Source organism: Camelus bactrianus, chromosome 16, assembly GCF_048773025.1.
Source record: "Camelus bactrianus isolate YW-2024 breed Bactrian camel chromosome 16, ASM4877302v1, whole genome shotgun sequence".
NCBI classification, from domain to species: domain Eukaryota; kingdom Metazoa; phylum Chordata; class Mammalia; order Artiodactyla; family Camelidae; genus Camelus; species Camelus bactrianus.
The window spans coordinates 19388007-19405990 of NC_133554.1; the positions used below are offsets into that span (position 1 = coordinate 19388007).

The 17984-nt window shown below is 33.2% G+C and overlaps 1 pseudogene; it reads left to right on the forward strand.

The window, feature by feature from the left end:
- Positions 1 to 965: 965 nt before the first annotated feature.
- LOC123615644 (large ribosomal subunit protein eL42-like) lies at positions 966 to 1325 on the forward strand (annotated as a pseudogene).
- Positions 1326 to 17984: the final 16659 nt, after the last annotated feature.

Consider the following 17984-nt stretch of genomic DNA (forward strand, 5'->3'; position numbering starts at 1 on the left):
TTCCAATTCTGTGAAAAATATCCTGAGTAATTTAATCACATTAAATATGTAGATTATTTTGGGTAGTATGGCCATTTTAAGAATATTAACTTTCCCAATCCAAGAACATGAGGTGTCTTTCCAGTTCTTTAAGTCATCTTTACTTTTCTTAATCAATGTCTTGTAGTTCTCTACATATAAGTCTTTCACTTCCTTGGTCAGATTTATTCTTAAGTATTTTATTTTTTTAGATGAAATTTTAAAAGGGATTGTTTCTTTACTTTCCTTTTCAGATATTATTGTTAGTGTAAAGAAATGCCAATGATTTCTGTATGTTAACCTTGTATCCTGCTTCCTTGTCAAATAGTTTTATTAGCTGTAATAGTTTTTATGTGGAGCTTTTAGGGTTTTCTGTATTAAGTATCATATCATCCACATATAATGACAATTGCTCCTTTTCCACTTTGAATCCATTTTATTTCTTTTTCTTGCCTAAATACTATGGCTAGGACTTCCAATACCATATTGGATAGAAGTGGTGAGAGTGGGCATCCTTGTCTTGTTCCAGATTTTAGTGGAAAGGCGTTCAGCTTTTCATCATTGAGTATTATGCCTGCTATAGGTTTGTCATAAATAGCTTTTATTATGTTGAGATGTGTTTTGTCCATATCCACTTAGGTAAGAGTTTTTATCATAAATGGATGTTGAATTTTATCAAATTTTCTTCTGTATCTATTGATATATATATATATATATATATATATATATATATATGTATGTGTGTGTGTGTGTGTGTATATATATATATATATATATATATGTATGTATATATGTGTGTGTGTGTGTTTATATATATATATATATAAAATGGACACTGAGCTTCCTGGTAAGCCGAGTGCATGGTGGTAGCAGTCCCTGTCAGAGTCCTCAGAGCCCAGGACCTGGGCTGGACTAGTTCTCATCGTGAAGACAGCTCTACCACAAAAATGGTCAACATACCTAAAATCTGAAGAAGTTTCTCTAAGAAGTGTGGAAAGCATCAGCCTCACAAACTGATCCATTTTGAGAAGGGCAAGGATTCCCTGTATGCCCCAGGAAAGAGATGCTATGATGGGAAGCAGAGTGGCTATAGCAGGCAAACAAAGCCAGTTTTCCAGAAGAAGGCTAAAACCACAAAGAAGATCACGTTGAGACCTAAATGTGTTGAGCCCAACTGCAGATCCAAGAGGATGCTGGCCATTAAGTGATGCAAGCATTTTGAACTCAGAGGAGATAAGAAGAGAAAGGATCAAGTGATCCAGTTTTGTGAATCTTTTATTCTTTTATTTTTAAGAGGAAAATGTTGAAGCTATACAAAAAAAATGCCTTTATAAGAAAAAATACAGTGATATTCTTACTCTAAAAAAATATATATATAAAAACATATTTGATCTTTTGTTTTAATCTCACATTTATGAAAAAATTAAATCTATGGAAAACAAACCAATACTAGTACCCTTACTAGGATAATTACAAAGAAGAAAATAAGAGAGCAGGAAAAAAATACAACTTTACTAAATTCAGAATAGTGAAAGTTCAAATAAAAAGTCATATTTCTGTAATTCTAGAACTTAAGAACAAAAAAGAATTAACAATAAATAAAAAAAGACAAACAACTTAAATGATAGCATCTGGCAATCCAATGAAATTGCAGAATATTGAAAAAGAATAGAAAAATAGTTTTAAAGTATTAAGGGAAAAATGGAAAGCCTTGACTCTATAGATAAAAGTCTATTTGACTAACAAGTAGAATTATTTGGAAACATATCTGGATGTAGCTAGAAGAAAATTTAGGGCTTCAAGATAAAGAAACCTAATGTCATCCTCATAAGAAAAGTATGAATCCGAAAGAACAGTAAGAAGATGAGGCAACAGAAAGTTTTAAGCTTTTTCTTCTGTAATATTAAAAATAAAAGGGCAGTGGAGAAATCATATAAAGAACTCTGAAGTGAAAGCATATTGGGGCTTACACTTACTTACTTATTCGAGTAAGCCCTGTTGCTCAAAGTGTGGTCTGTGGAGCAGCAGTATGGATATTGTTTGTTAGGGGTGCAGAATCCAGGCCCTGAAACAGACCTCCTAAATCAGAATTTTCATTTAATGAGACTCCCCAGGTGATTCATGTGCACATTCAACTTGAGACACACAGCACTACACTATGCTTTTTGTGTGTGTCAATATGTCTGTGTAATGGGTCTATATTCAGTCAACTGGTTCAGAATCCATTCTCAAAGGTAAGCAAATTCATTGGAAATCTTCAAAGTAGGAACATTATAAAAATACCCCATTGAAATAAAGTTCAATATATATTATTATTAAAAAGAAAATGAAACAAACTGAAACAAACAAAATCTCAAATTGTTGCCAATTCATCCCCTTTATGTTACAGACTTAAGTTCTTTATTCTTGCTCTGAAAACATTTTTCCTGAAAAGAAGCATTTACTGACCTACATTTTAGATTGTATTCAAAAAACAAGTGGACTTAGAAAAGCAAATATGTAAAACTTATCACGTTTTTAGAACCACAAGAAACTATTCCAAGAGAATAAAAATATACATTTAAAGTATTGCTTGACATATAGTAACACAAGCTGAAATTGCAGTCTTTATTTTTCAAAGTGTTCGATACTTTGGTGTACAAAAACATGCTGTTTTTGTTCCTAGTCTCTTATCATGGAAAGATTATGACTTATTTAGAAAAAATATTTTACACTAGAATATGATTAAGATTTATATTTTAAAGAAATAAGTTTAAAGACAACCAGAAAGGAATCTTGATACCTCTGAAAATATACCAGTACATCAAAATCCACTACTGCCAGAAATGTCATTAGTGTTGGCATTATCTTTAATAGGTTTTACAATTTGTTTTCGTAAATGTAAGATTAAACCATGAGTATACAGATGTATATACTCATGTATTGATTCATTCAATCATTCGGAACTGTTAAATACCCTCATAGTGTAAATTTGAAATTCAGTAAGTCTCTTCTCTTCAATAGCTTGTGGTATAATTTCATTGAGCCTATAATCAAAATTGTTCTGCACAAGCTCCTCCAGCAATTTTATGAGACTCTAAATATCACTAACATAATAAATGAATTTAAGTCATGCTACTCAGGTGAAGAGCTCACTAGATGGTTTTCTAGTGGTAATATAAAAAACCCTAGCCCCTCATTCTAAAAGTGATGCAGAAATGGCACACTCATGCAGTCATTCTAATGGCTTGTAATTTCCTCCGTGTTTGTGTGTCTGTACACATATTATCAATATAAGATGGCCCCTTTCTTACACCACCCTTACCCATTAAGTCCTTTGCAACATGATATAAAAGCCTCTCTGAAGTAGAGCATGCTGTGTTCTTATGTATACTCTCAATCATATACCTCTTTACTTAGCATATTTTGTTTCCTCAGCATATTCTATGTGGGCTTTTTCTATATCTATAACCCTAAATGGCAAAACCCTTCTGAGTAAGACATAACCCATTTACTTTTCTGCTAACTATGCAATCTGTTTCCTTTTAAACATAACTGAAGCATTTTATTTCTCTAATTAAAGATATATATATTTGTCTTTAAGTAGCTTTCATTTTACTGAGACCAATCATTAACAAGATAATTTTTTTTTTAAGACATGATTCATCATAGAAGGAGAGATGCTATGGAGAAAAATAAAGCAGGAAAAGTGGTGATGTGTGTGAAACCCTAAGTAACAGCCACTTGTCTATTTACATATAAAGGAAGACCTTGAAGAAGTCAGAAAATAGCCATATGGGTATCCAGTAGAAGAGCATCACAGACAGAGGACTAAGAAGTGCAGGGTTGTGAAGAGGGACCATGTCCTGAATGTCAGAGGAATAGAAATGAGGGCAGTGTGGCTGGACCAGAGAGAGAGAAGAAAGCCACATATATCAGTGTTTCTCCATCTCTGCCTTCTGTTTTCATCTGTGTTTGCATCCATCCTCAGGTAGATTTTTGTAAACATAGCCACCAACTGCAAAAGGCCCATCTCTTTTTGACTAACCATTTAAGTGGAAACAAAACTTCCCCTTCCGAATATTTCTAGCAAAGCTGGTAGATGGCTTTCATGGGTTCCTCTTGAATCATGTGCTCCTCTTTGAGTCAAAACCAGAGAATCAAGGATACCAGTTCTCTAACCAGCCAAGCCCTGGTCCTGTGCCAACCCCTGTGGCCAGAGGGTGAGACTCACTTTTACCCAATTGCGAAAACTCAGAGTTTGGTGGGTCCATAACAGAGAGTCAAGTTGCTGTTTTGTAATGTAAAAGGGAATGGAAATTAGTGAGGACTAAATAACAGATGTAGACCTCCTCCTATTACAGTTTTAATAAACTCCATTGGCAGTGTGTTCAAATGAGACAGTTGGCGAGATACTGAACACACATTGTAATCTTCATTTTACCAATAAGAGAAAAAGATAATAAACCAGGAAATGAGCAAGAAAATGCATAACTAAATTATTACTTGGTTATGCATATATGTATTTATCTGCAGATCAAAATGACAAAATCAAACATATTCATTGAGTTCATGGGTTTAATTGTGTCAGAAAATATAGCTTATATTTAAAATATGTATGACATGGTTTTTAAGCTTTAATGTATGCAGATGTGTGCTCCTGGTTATGAATGGTTCTTAAAATATATTACATTTGGATTTAAATCTTCATAAATTATTCTAGCACAGGAATTGAATATATAAAGAGTATAAATGACGTACTAAGCATTATAGGACTGTGAACAAAGTGCATTAAAAGCTAAAGCAAAGCCAAAGTCCTGGAGAGGTTTTATCAGAGTCATATTTATTGTCTGGGTTTCAGTTTTATTAGAGCTGCCTAATATTAAGAAATATCTTAAATTTTCCAGATTAAATGCCAGAGTAATATCTGCAAATTGCAACACTGTCACAATGTAATACTTGTTAAAATCAAAAGGAATTAAAATCACAACGGCCGCAGTGACATATAATGTATTTCTCATCCCTAAAGCAACTGGCTTCCGCTTTTTGTAACATCAATATATTCTTTTTCTTTAGAAATGACTTATTAAGTACTACTTCAGAAATTATTTTGTACAGATAATTAACACAGAATAACAGGAGAACACACAAATGAAAGGCAGATCGCACTCATTACCCTCCGTCATTTCTTTATGCATGTCTATTTAAATGCCATAATGAAATTCAGTTATGTTCCAAAGACTGAGTATACATAAATTTGCATAATAAGTATCTTATCACCTAGAAATGATTTATTACTGGTGACCAGGTTTATAGATTAGCCAATAATCATATTAATGTAAATTTGTTGAATTTCTGCCAGGCACTCTCCTGGGCCCCAGAGATAATAGCAACAAAAGAACCAGACAGAAACTTCTGACCTCTTAGCGCTTCCATTCTGCTGGAGTGAGATAGATAGTAAACAAATGCATAAAGCAATACTCAGAAGAGAAAATAAATAAGGCAGGAAAGAATTTGGGGAAACAATATTCTATGTGAAAACACACACACGCATGAATAAAACACGCACTTTAAACGACGAGGCTTCAAGTATGTATCAGAGTGCAAGGATTAACTAAGGTCACCCTGGATGTGAAGTAATTTATCTCTGCTGCTAGGGTTACTTCAAAACATTGAAAGATACTCTTTTAAGTCATTGAAGTCTTCTCACACCTTTGGGGGTCTATTTTTAAACAATTTGTATGTCTGTGTTTTTTTCAAATATTTCTTAAAATGTGTATAGTGTTGGATATATTTTTAATCAATATGATCACTCTTAGTTCTTAACCAGAGAGCTAATCATTTGTTAATATATTTAGGGTTTTTCCATGTTCTGTGATTCATTAATCCTGATTTTTCTATATATTTTTTACCTTAATTTTTCTCTTTTTAAAAATTGAGTGTTTTTAATTCTATTTTTCCACCTAGGGATATGAAAATATACACTTTACCTTCTTTCAGAGTTACTCTTAAAAATCTAATTAAATGTTTATTCATTATTAACACAATTGAAGGAACTTAAAATACTTTATTTCTTATCCCCACTCTTTATCTTGTATTATTGTTGTCTAATGTTTTCACTCTACCTTGATTTCTCCCCCACCAACAAAATATACATTATTGTAACATTTACATGATTAGTTTTTGCTTGGATTTACTCATGTATTTATCAGGGTCTCTGTCCGCCATTCCTTCTTGTATCTCAGTTCTTCCTATAGTTTCTTTTTTTTTTTTCCTCAAAGAATCTTTTTAAAAATTCATTTAGGAAAAACTGAGCAGTAGTACCAGTCTAAGTTTATTTCTGTCAGAAAATGTCTTTACTTCAATATCTTTTTGTATGATGGACTTACTTATACACAACTATGGTCTCATAGTCATTTTCTCTTAGTATGTTTGGAGGATAGCATTATGTTATCTTCTAGCTTCCAGAAAAATCACTTGATAGTCGCATTGAATTCTTTGCAGGTAATCTTATCTTTTTTTTTCTCTATGGCTTTTGGGATATTTGTCTATATCTTTACTCTGAACTATGATATGTCTACATATGGATTTATTTATCTTGGTTAAATTTCTGTATTTCCCCAATCAGAGGATCTATTCCATTCTGTAATTATGGAAAATTCTCAACCATCATCACCTAAAATATTACTCTTTACAATTTTTTTCTATTCTCTTCTGGGATTTTTAACATACTTAGAATTTGTCATCTGTATCTTTTAATTGTCATTTCATATTTCTATCTCTGATTCCCTAGGTGCTACATCCTTGGTAATATACAAGTCTTCTATTCCCATCTTCCAGTTTAGTAATGCTGTTTCAGCTGTATCCAGTCTGCTCTTTCAACCATTATATTGAGCTTCCTGATCCCAATAAGTTTCACTTGTAGAATTTCTATTTTTTCTGTTTCCTTATTCTAATCTGACTGTTTTCATTTTACATAGTGCTTTACTTTTATTGAATTTTTGTATCTATTTATATTTTTAATTACTGCAAAAATTTTATGTCGTTCTATCTAATTCTGCTATTTATTGGGTCTGACAAGCTCTGAGTATTTTTTGGAAGGTCTTATTGTGAACTCACATTTGGAGGAACTTCATTTGTGGGAATATTATTTGGTCTTCATTGGAGATACGTCCTTCTAGAGGACAGTTGTGTTTGCTGCTGCAGTATTACCACTGCTTTGTGGCCTTTTATTAGTGTGGAGTTTCCTGTATTTTCCAGAGAATGTAAATCAAACCCAAAGTCCAAGTAAGAGGAGGCATGTGAATTCAGATGTCCAAGGGGATATTTCTTTTCTGATCAACAGTCTAACTGACAGCCAGGCTGTCGTAGTCAAATTTCCAAGGGTCTTTACTCTATCAGATAGATATTTCTGATACACACCTTCACAAAAGTTCATGAGTTCTATTTTCATAGGAATTGGTCCATTCCCTACCTTTTGCAGGTCTATGGATTTATTTCTTGACACTCTTGTTATAACAATAACCAAACATTTTGTTTGTCAAGATGGTTAAATGCTCAATCGTACTCCACATTCTTTGCTTTATCAATGTATCTGTTGATGGAATGGAATAGGTGTAATACCTTGATTATGATGAAGATATCCTGGGTATTTGCATGCGTCCAAACTCACCAAATTGTACACACTAAATATGTAGAGCTCCTTGTGTATCAATTATACCCTAATAAAGCTGATTTTTTTTTTAAGATGTTGATATACTCCCAGGGAAGCTAAAGTATCTCTATCAGTTTATCTCTGGATATGTTTTTCTTGATTTCTTTTATCTTCCTTCTAAAAAATTTTTATTTTATCCTTTCTTATTTTTAGCCTAAGCATATATTTAACAGGATATTTGTAATAGTTGAACTAGCAATTCTAGATATTTTACAATGGGAGGTATTTCAGGATGTTTTTAATTCTCCATATTGTCATGGTAATACTTTACATTTTCACATAAATTATAATATATTTCAGGGATCAAGTAAATGTCCTGAAATACATCCAAAAAAGCACCACTATCTGGGAGAGCTTTAGTTCTTTCAGTTTATTTTGTCTGTAAAATGGGGCTGATACTGTTGTCCATCACTCTTTTTTTAAATTGAAGTAAGATTGACTTACAGTATTATATTAGTTACAGTTAAACTCCTACACCTGTTTTGTCTATTCCCCTAAGACCTACTCTCTAGCAACCACAAGTCTCTGTATCCATGAGTTTGTTTCTGTTTCGTGTTTGTTCATTTGTTTTGTTATTCCACATATAATTGAAATCATTCAGTATATATCTGTGTCAATCTGACTTAATTCACTTAGCATATTAACTTTTAGGTCCATCCATGTTTTCAAAAAGGCAAGATACTATTCTTTGAATGACTGATTAATATTCCATTGTGTGTATCTGCGTGTATCTGTATCTATATCTATATCTATCTATCTATCTATCTATCTATCTATCTATCTATCTATCTATCTATAGAGAGAGAGAAAGAGAGAGAAATCACAATTTAGTTTTTCATTCATCTATCAATGGACACTTAGGTTGTTTCCATACATTGGCTATTGTAAATAATGCTGTAATGAATATAGGGGTACATACATCTTTTTGAATTTGTGTTTTTGTTCTTTTCAAGTAAATATCCAGAAGTGAAATTGCTGGATCATATATAGGGAAAATCTATTTTTAATTTTTAAAAAAATCTTTATATTGATTTCCATAGAGGCTGCACCAATTTACAATCTGACCAATAGCACCCAGTGTACATTTTTCTCCACACTTATTATTTGTTGTGTTTTTGTTGATAGCTACTCTGACAGGTGTGAGGTGGTATCTTATTGTGGTTTTGCTTTGTATTTCTGTGATGATTAGCAGAGTTGAACATTTCTTCATGTGTCTGCCATCTGTAAGTCTTATTAGGAAAAAAAAAATGTCTATTTAGTTCCTCTGCTCATGTTTAACTGGGTTGTTGGCATTTATTTGTTGTTGTTGTTGTTGTTGTTGTGTTTTTTTGTTTTGTTTTGTTTCTGTTTGTTTATGATTTTGACTTGTGAGTTCTTCATATATTTTGGGTATTAACCCCTTATCAAAATATTATTTACAACTATTTTTTCCTATACAGTACGCTGCCTTTTTGTTTTGTTGATGATTTTCTTTATTGTGAAAAAGCTTTTTAGTTTGATGTAGTCCATTTGTTTGTTTTGTTTTTTTGTTGTTCATGCCTGAGGAGACATATCCAAAAAAATACTGGTAAAAATCAATGTCAAATAGCATACTGGCTATGTTTTCTTCCAGGAGTTTTATGGTTTCAGGTCTTACATTTAAGTCTTACCCATTTTGAGTTTATTTTTGCATATAGTCTAAGAAAATGGTGTAGTTTCACTCTTTTGCATGTAGCTGTCCAATTTTCCCAACAACATTTATTGAAAAGACTGTCTTTTCTCCATGATTTAATCTTACCTCTTTTGTCGTAAATTAATTGACCATATTCAGTGGGTGGATTTACTTCTCTTTTCTGGTCCATTGTTCTGTGTATCTTTGTTTTTGTGTTAGTCCCATATATATATTTTTTTTTACTATAGCCTTATAGTATAATTTGAAATCAAGTCATGTGATATGTCCAGCTATATTCTTTCTTAAGATTGCTTTGGCTCTTCCAGGTCTTTTGTGGTTTCATGCAAATTTTAGGATTTCTTTTTTTTGAGTCCTATAAAATACTATAGATATTGTACTGAATCAGTAGATTGTGCTGGGCAGTGCTGATAGTCTAACAGTAATAATTCTTCTAGTCCATGAGCATGGAATGTTTTCCATTTATTTGTGTCATCTTCAATTTCTTTCATCAATGTTTTATTGTTTTCAGAGTACAGATCTTTCACCTTATTAGTTAATTTTATGCCCAGGTGTTTTATTTTATTTTTGACAGAACTATAAATGGAATTGCTTTCTTAATTTCTCAAGAGTATTTATAATATTTATTGAATATTTTATCAAATGTCAAATGGATATTGAATTTTATCAAATACTTTTTCTAAACCTATTGAAATAATCATATGACTTTTATCCCTCATTTTGTTAATGTGATGTATCTTACTGATTGATTTGCAGATATTGTCCCATCCTTGCATCACAAGAATAAATCCTCCTCAATCATGGTATATCATCTTTTTAGTGTATTGTTGAATTTCATTTTCTAATATTTTATTGAGAATTTCTCCATCTATGTTCACCAGGGATACAGGTCCATAATTTTCTTTTTTGGTAGTATCTTTGTCTGATTTTTGTATCAGGGTAATTCTGACCTGGTAGTTAGTATTTGGAAGCATTCCTTCCTCTTCAGTTTTTGAAATAGTCTGAGAAAGATAGGCATTAAGTGTTCAATAGAATTCACTTGTAAAGTTGTGTGGTCCTGGACTTTTTTGTTGGTTAGGAGTTTTTGGATTACTATTCAATTTCATTGGTAATAATCAGTCTATGTTTTCTGTTTCTTCCTGATTTGATCTTGGAAGATTATATATTTCTAAAAATGTGTCAATTTCTTCTAGATAGTTAAATTTGTTGAGGAATTATTATTCATAGTAGTTTCTTATGATTCTTTGTTTTTCTATGGTATCAGTTGTAACTTCTCTTTAATTTCTGACTTTGAACTATTTCTCTTTGTTTCTTGATGAGATTTGCTAAAGTTTTTTTTAATTTTGTTATCTTTTCAAAAATCAGTTCTTAGTTTCATTGATATTTTCCACTTTCTTTTCAGCTTATATCATTTATTTCTGCTAACATCTTTATTATTTCTTTATACTAAATTTGGCTTTGTATTTCTTCTTTTAGTTCATTTCATTTAAAGTTAGATAGTTTACTTGAGATTTTTCTTGTTTCTTCACATAGACCTGTGTTTTCTATAAACTTCTCTTAGAACTACTTTTGCTGCATTCTATGGGTTTTAGAAAGTTATGTTTTTATTATCACTTGTAACAAGGTATTTTTTGAATTCCTCTTTGATTTCTTTATTGTCCCATTTGTTGTTTGATAGCATATCATTTAGTTTCCCTGTGTTTGTTTGTTTGTTTTTTCTAATTTTCTTTTTGTAATTGATTTTTAGTTTATCATTGTGGTCAGAAAAGATGTGATTTCAGTCTTCTTAAATTTGTTGAGGCTTGGTTTGTAGCATAACATGTGATCTGTTTCATTTGCACTTGAAAAGAATGCATATTCTGCTATTTGAGGGTAGAACATTCTTTATATATTCATTAAGTCTAGCTGGTCTAATGTTTTCTTTAAGTTCAATGTTTCCTTATTGACTTCCTGGCTGGATATCTGTCCATTGATGTAAGTGGTGTGCTAAAAACTCCTACTAGTATTACTGTCAATTTCTTTTTTTATTTCTGTTAACAATAGCTTTAAATATTTTGGTGTTCCTATGTTGGGTCCATAAGTCTTTACAGATGTTATATTTTCCTCTTAATTGACTTCTTTATAATTATCTAGTGCCCTTTATCTTTTGTTACAGTCTTTGCTTAATGTCTATTTTTTTCTGATATGGGTGTTGCTGCGCTAGCTTTCTTTTTATTTTTATTTTCGTTTTTCCACCCTTTCAGTCTGAGTGTGTCTTTGCATCTGAAGTGCTTCTCTTATAGACAGCATATAGATGGATCCTGTATTTTAATCTAGTCAGTAACCTTATGTCTTTTGACTGAAGCACTGAGTTCCTTTATATTTAGGGTAATTATTGATAAGTATGTTATACCGTATTACTCTTTGGTTAATTATTTTCTTGGTGATTTTGTAGTTCTTCTATGTTCTTTTCTTTTTCTCTTGATATCTTCCCTTGTAGTTTGATCAGATCAGTGTCTTTAGTGTTATGTTTGGTTCCTTTCACTTTATTTTTGTGTATCTTTTATAGGTTTTTGATTTGTGGTTACAATGCAGTATGTGTGTGTGTGTGTGTTTATTTTAAGCTGGTAGTTGCTTAAGTTTGAACACATTCCAAAAGCACTACATTTTTACTTTCCACATCCCATGTTTTGTGTTTTTAACATATTTTACATCTTTTTTATTTGATGCATCCTTTAAGTACTTATTGTAGTTAGAGTCAAGATTTTAAATTTTGGCTTTTAACCTTCAAACTAGCTTTTTAAGTGGCAGAACCACTGTCATTAGTATATATTTACCTATAGTAGTGAGACTTTTTTTCATATATTTTCTTACTTCTAGCTATGACCTTTTCTTTCTTGCTTAAGGGAGACCACTTAACATTTATTATAAGGCTAGTTTAATGGCAATGAACTCTTAATTTTTTGCTTGTTTGGGAAACTCTTTATCTCTCCTTCAGTTCTGAATGATAACCTTGCCATGTAGAGTATTCGAGGTTGTAAGTTTTGCTGTCATTATAATTATTTTTTTCTTTAAGCATTTTACATATATCATGCCACTCTCTTCTGGATTGCAAAATTTCTGATAAAAAAATCAACTGATAGTTTTACAGAGGTTCTCTTATATGTGACTAGTTATTTTTCTCTTGCTGCCTTAAAATTCTCTTTTTCCTTAAATTTGACATTTTAATTGTGATATGTCTTGGTGTGGATCTCTTTGGGTTCAGCTTGTTTGGGACTTTGTGATTCCTAGAACTGGATATCTGTTTTCTTTTCCAGGTTAGGAATTTTTTCAGCCATTATTTCTTCAAATAAGTTTTCTGTTCCTTACTCACTCTTTTCTTCTTCTCAGTCCTCAATGTGCAAATATTACTATGTTTGATATTGTCTGAGAGATCCATTAAACAATCTTCACTTTTTAAAATTCTTTTTTCTTTTTGCTGTTCTAATTGAGTGATTTCCAGTATTCTGTCTTCCAGATCACTGATCCATTCTTCTGTGTTATCTAATCTGCTGTTGACTCCCTCTAGTTCATTTTTCATCTCAGTAATTGTATTCTTCAGTGCTGACTTGTTCTTTCTAATATTTTCTGGTTCTTTGTTGAACGTCTCAGTATCTTCCTCCATTCTTCTCCCAAGTTTGGTAAGCATTTTATGATCAATTTTTACCTCTTTATCTGGTTAAAGACTTGTCTTTACTTATCTCTCTTTAATTAAGGTTTTTTTTTTCCCCCTTGGATTTTATCTTATTCTTTCATTTGGAATACATTTTTCTCTCTCCTCATTTTGTTTGACTTTCTGTGTTTATTTCTATGGGTTAAACAGCTACCTCTCTGTCTCGAAGGTGTAGCCTTGTGCTAGTTCAGACTTCATGCAATGGGTTGTTTGGCAGACCAGCTGGAGCTGGAGTGGGTGTGAGCCAGGGCATCCTGGAGTGCACTGCTTCAAGGGCACCTTAGTTGGACATCTGGAGCTGAAGCAGGCATGAGCTGGGAGGGTCCCATCATGCTGCATCAGGGCTGTCCTAGTAGGATGGGTAGAATTAGAGTAAGCACAGGCTGGAGCTTGGGGTCCTGGTGCATATCACACCAGGATACCTTGGTTGGACTGCTGCAGAAGACACAGGTGACGGTGGCTCTCCTTGGGGGAATGGCTGGAGCTGATATGGACCAGAGGCCTGGGGTTTGCTGGGTAGCTATGGCAAGCTGGCCAGAGCATCCGAATCATGATCCTGTCTGCACTGTCAAGGTGGAGGGAGAATGCCAAAAAAAGACCTCTGATGCCTCTGACCCCAGAGAGAGTTCCAGCAGTTTCCCACCCATCTGTTAGATGTTCTAGGGTTAGTAAGTAGATTTTCTTTACATGTAGTCTAGGTACTCTTTAAACCCCTGCTGTTGTTGTTGTTTTGCTGTACCCCAGTGTAAGCAAGTCTGAACATGAGCCACTCAGTGATATCCTTCCCTACTGCAGTCATTAGAGGTGGGATTCCCATTGATACTTTGTCTTCATCTCTTCTACCTGTCTCCATGTGGTTCCTCTATAATTTCTTTGCTGAAGATGTTTAATCAGCCCTCAGTTCTTTTATTTTTTTTGCATTTATGCATTTATTCAAGTATCTTTTTATTTGTATCATCCACTACATTCAGACACATGCAAAGAACAGAATTGATTGAGGTATGGTCTGTTTTCAGCTTTTTCTTTTTTTTTTCTTTTTTACTTTTTTTTTTTTAATTGAGTTATAGTCATTTTACAATGTTGTGTCAAATTCTAGTGTAGAGAACAATTTTTCAGTTATACATGACATACATATATTCATTGTCACATTTTTTTTCACTATGAGCTACCACAAGATCTTGTATATATTTCCCTGTGCTATACAGTATAATCTTGTTTATCTATTCTGCATTTTAAAATTCCAGTCTGTCCCTTCCCACCCCACATCCCCTTGGCTACCACAAGTTTGTATTCTATGCCTATGAGTCTGTTTTTGTTTTGTATTTCTGTTTTGTTTTTGTTTTTGTTTGTTTTTTTCAGATTCCTCATATGAGTGATCTCATATGGTATTTTTCTTTCTCTTTCTGGCTTAATTCACTTAGAATGACATTCTCCAGGATCATCCATGTTGCTGCAAATGGCATTATGTTCTTGGTTTTTATGGCTGAGTAGTATTCCATCATATAAATATACCATGTCTTCTTTACCCAGTTATCTGTTGATGGACATTTAGGCTGTTTCCATGTCTTGGCTATTGTAAACAGTGCTGCTATGAACATTGGAGTGCAGGTGTCATTTTGAAGTAGGGTTCCTTCTGGATATATGCTCAGGAGTGAGATTCCTGGGTCCTATGGTAAGTCTATTCCTAGTCTTTTGAGGAATCTCCATACTGTTTTCCACAACAGCTTTCCTTAAACTCTTTTGTGATATTTCACTGTGGATGAAAATAAATAAAGCAACACCTGAAGGGTGTAATGATTTAAATGAAGATTTTGTTTTTAATGAGAGGTAAATGTGAACATTTAAAAACTGAGTTAAAGGAGTATGTATAATTATATGAGAGATCACGCAAGTCTCCTAAAAAAGTGAGAAGAGTCTGGAACCTTGTGGGTGCTAAATAAAGTATATTTATCAACATTGCCATCATCATTGTAAGCATTACATTAAAAAAAAAAGAAAAAGAAAAACAACCATCTGTAGATGGAAGCTTACTTTTGCAAGATGAAAGAATGATGGGTGCAGGTAGAGATAATATGCAGATGAAGAGCTCCAATCAGATGGTTTCTATTTTCTGTGTAAAGTTGGATGCATCTTTATTTACTAATAATTCAGAACAGGAGATACACATATTTAGGAAAGCATGAGAATATTGTTATCATGCATTCATTCAATAAACATTTATTGGGAACCTATGATATGTCAACCATTAGTCACTGGAGATATCATGATGTGTAAAACCAGATTTCTGGTAAAGTTTGATAAACATCAGATTGAATTAATTCTAACTGTGTTACACATTCTTAAGGGAAGGACGTACAATGATATAAGTGTATATGACAAAAGACCTAACACAATAACAGAGGTTGGTGAAGACTTCCTGAGTGTGTAACATTTGAATTGAGATAATATTAAGAGTTAGCCAGATGAAAAGGTTTATTCAATATCAACACATTTTCTTTTCAACAAATACAAATTTTAAACACCTATGATGTGCCAATACAAATCTAGACGTTGGCGATAGACGGGAGTGTGAAAAAAATCACACAACGCCCCCTCTTGTCGAGATTTTTATATAGTAAGGTGGACAGAACTTTGAATTTGCTGGCTACTCTCCTTGGAATGTTTTTCTCTTGAATATTGACATGGCATGTTGTTTCACTTCCATCAGTTTTTAATCTAAATGACACCATTTTTAGTAGGCTTTTTCTAAGTACTCTGATACTTCTTATCCTCCATCTTTCCTGTGTTTATCCACATTTACCATTCAATGTATTTTGCGTCTTTGCCTTGTTTATTGTCTGTCTCCCACTTTAGAATGAAAGACTCATGGAAATAAGACTTTTGTTGTTGTTTTATTCACATTTATATCTGTAATTCCTACAAAAATAGTGGACATAGAGTTGGTAATCAGTAAATATTTTCCGAGTGAATAAAATAATTACAAATACACTGAATGTACTCTAGCAATAAATGGTAGAAGCAATACAAAGAACATCTTCACATGTAAGCTTCATTTTAATTATTGTCATTGTGATACTGAATTAGAATAGCTCTATCTCGTACCTATAACAAAGTATCTACTGTAGCAAAACTTTGGCTTTCCTTTCCCTGCCCTTCCTCCCACCATTTTATGAACATTTTTAAAGGTGGCAATTTAATTAATTGAAAAAACACATAATGAACATTATATCTGCAGATCAAGGCTAAATATAGAGTCTCATTATTCTTCTATCTGCACGCCTTCATAAAGCCCATAACTGTTGGAGAGAAAAAGGACAGATAGACTTCTTTTCCTAGGAATGGCTATGCTGACACTTAGTGAATTATCACCTATAATCCCTTATAAATGGCAGCATATGACCAAAATACTCTGGTTTCTTAGCAGAAAACCTTTTAAATTTTTCATGGCAGAATTTCCATGCTTTGCTCTATGGCTGCTGTATTCTGTGTGCTCTGTAAACTTTAGCATTGAGTGAGCTTCCCTTAGGGTGTTCTAGGACCCAAAATTCCAACATGTGTGGGGATGTTTTTCCCAATAGCCCAAGTTGGATATTCTGCAATTCTCAATTCAATTTTGCCACTGTCTACCCAGGGATAGCCTCTGATCTCACATGTTAAGGGCTCAGTCTTATAAGACTGCCTCCATTCCACTTCAGATGCCAACCACAAGCCCAGGTTCTCACCTGTGCTTCTATGCTGTGCATCAGAGGTTCCCATGACACCCTCCTTGGGTTCAATTAACTTACAGAACTCAAGAAACCCTTTTACTCACTAGATTACTGATCTATTATAAAAAGCTATCACTTAGAAACAGCCAGATGGATGAGATACATAGGGCAAAGTATGGGGAAAATGTGCCAAGCTTCCATGCTCTCTCCTAGTATTCCAATCTCGCCAGATCTCCAGTTGCCCTCCAGCCTGGAAGCTCTCCAAACCTTGTCTTTTTGAGTTTTTAATGGGGACTTCATTCCATAAGCTTGGTTGATTAAATCACTGACCGTTGGTGTTTGAGCTTAATCTCTGGACCCTTTCCCCTCCCTAGAGGTCAAGGGGTAGAACTGAACATTTCAACCCTCAGTTGACTCCATTGGCAAACAGCCCCCATCCTTTTAAGTCAGGTCCAAAAGACACCTCATTAACATAACAAAAGACACACTTATCACTCTCAACACTTAAGAAATACCAAGGCTTTGAGTGGTAAGTCAGGAAATATGGAAGAAGACCAAATATCTATGAGAAATGTATTTTGGACATTTGAATGTATTGTATTGAATACAAATATCTATTTTTTTTATTATAAATCACAATATTGCAGCTTCTTTTGCCTACTTCTATTAAAATTTATTCTAAAGTTAAAAACTACGTAAAAATAAAAAGACTGCTTTCAATATGCAAGGTATTTCAAGGACTCTGTTTCCATTATTCTCCAAAACGCTTCAGTTACTGTAAGGTTTAGGTGCAGTATTGTAGTATTTTTATCTCTGGGTGAAATGATGCATTAACCATGTTCCTATTTTTTTCTCAGTAAGTTTTATGTCCAGCTATCTGTGTTTCAAGTGTATTTTTGAAGGTATACCATGGATGATATTACCTTCGTCAAACCCCTTTGTATAATAAATAATATATTTTTATGCAGTTTATAACAGGAAGTGTTTGCTATGCTCCTTTTTATTAGCCAATGGAAGCAAGTTGATTCCTCATAATTTTCCTCTGGCCTTGGTCTTCAGGAATCCCAGAGGCAAATTTACCTCTAATTCAATAATAGAACTACATTTGATATAACTCAAAAATGTCCTTCTGTATATTATTCAAGTTCCCTCTTTAATTTTCTGCTTACAAATATCTTGCCAATTCACATGCATTTCCCCAACATT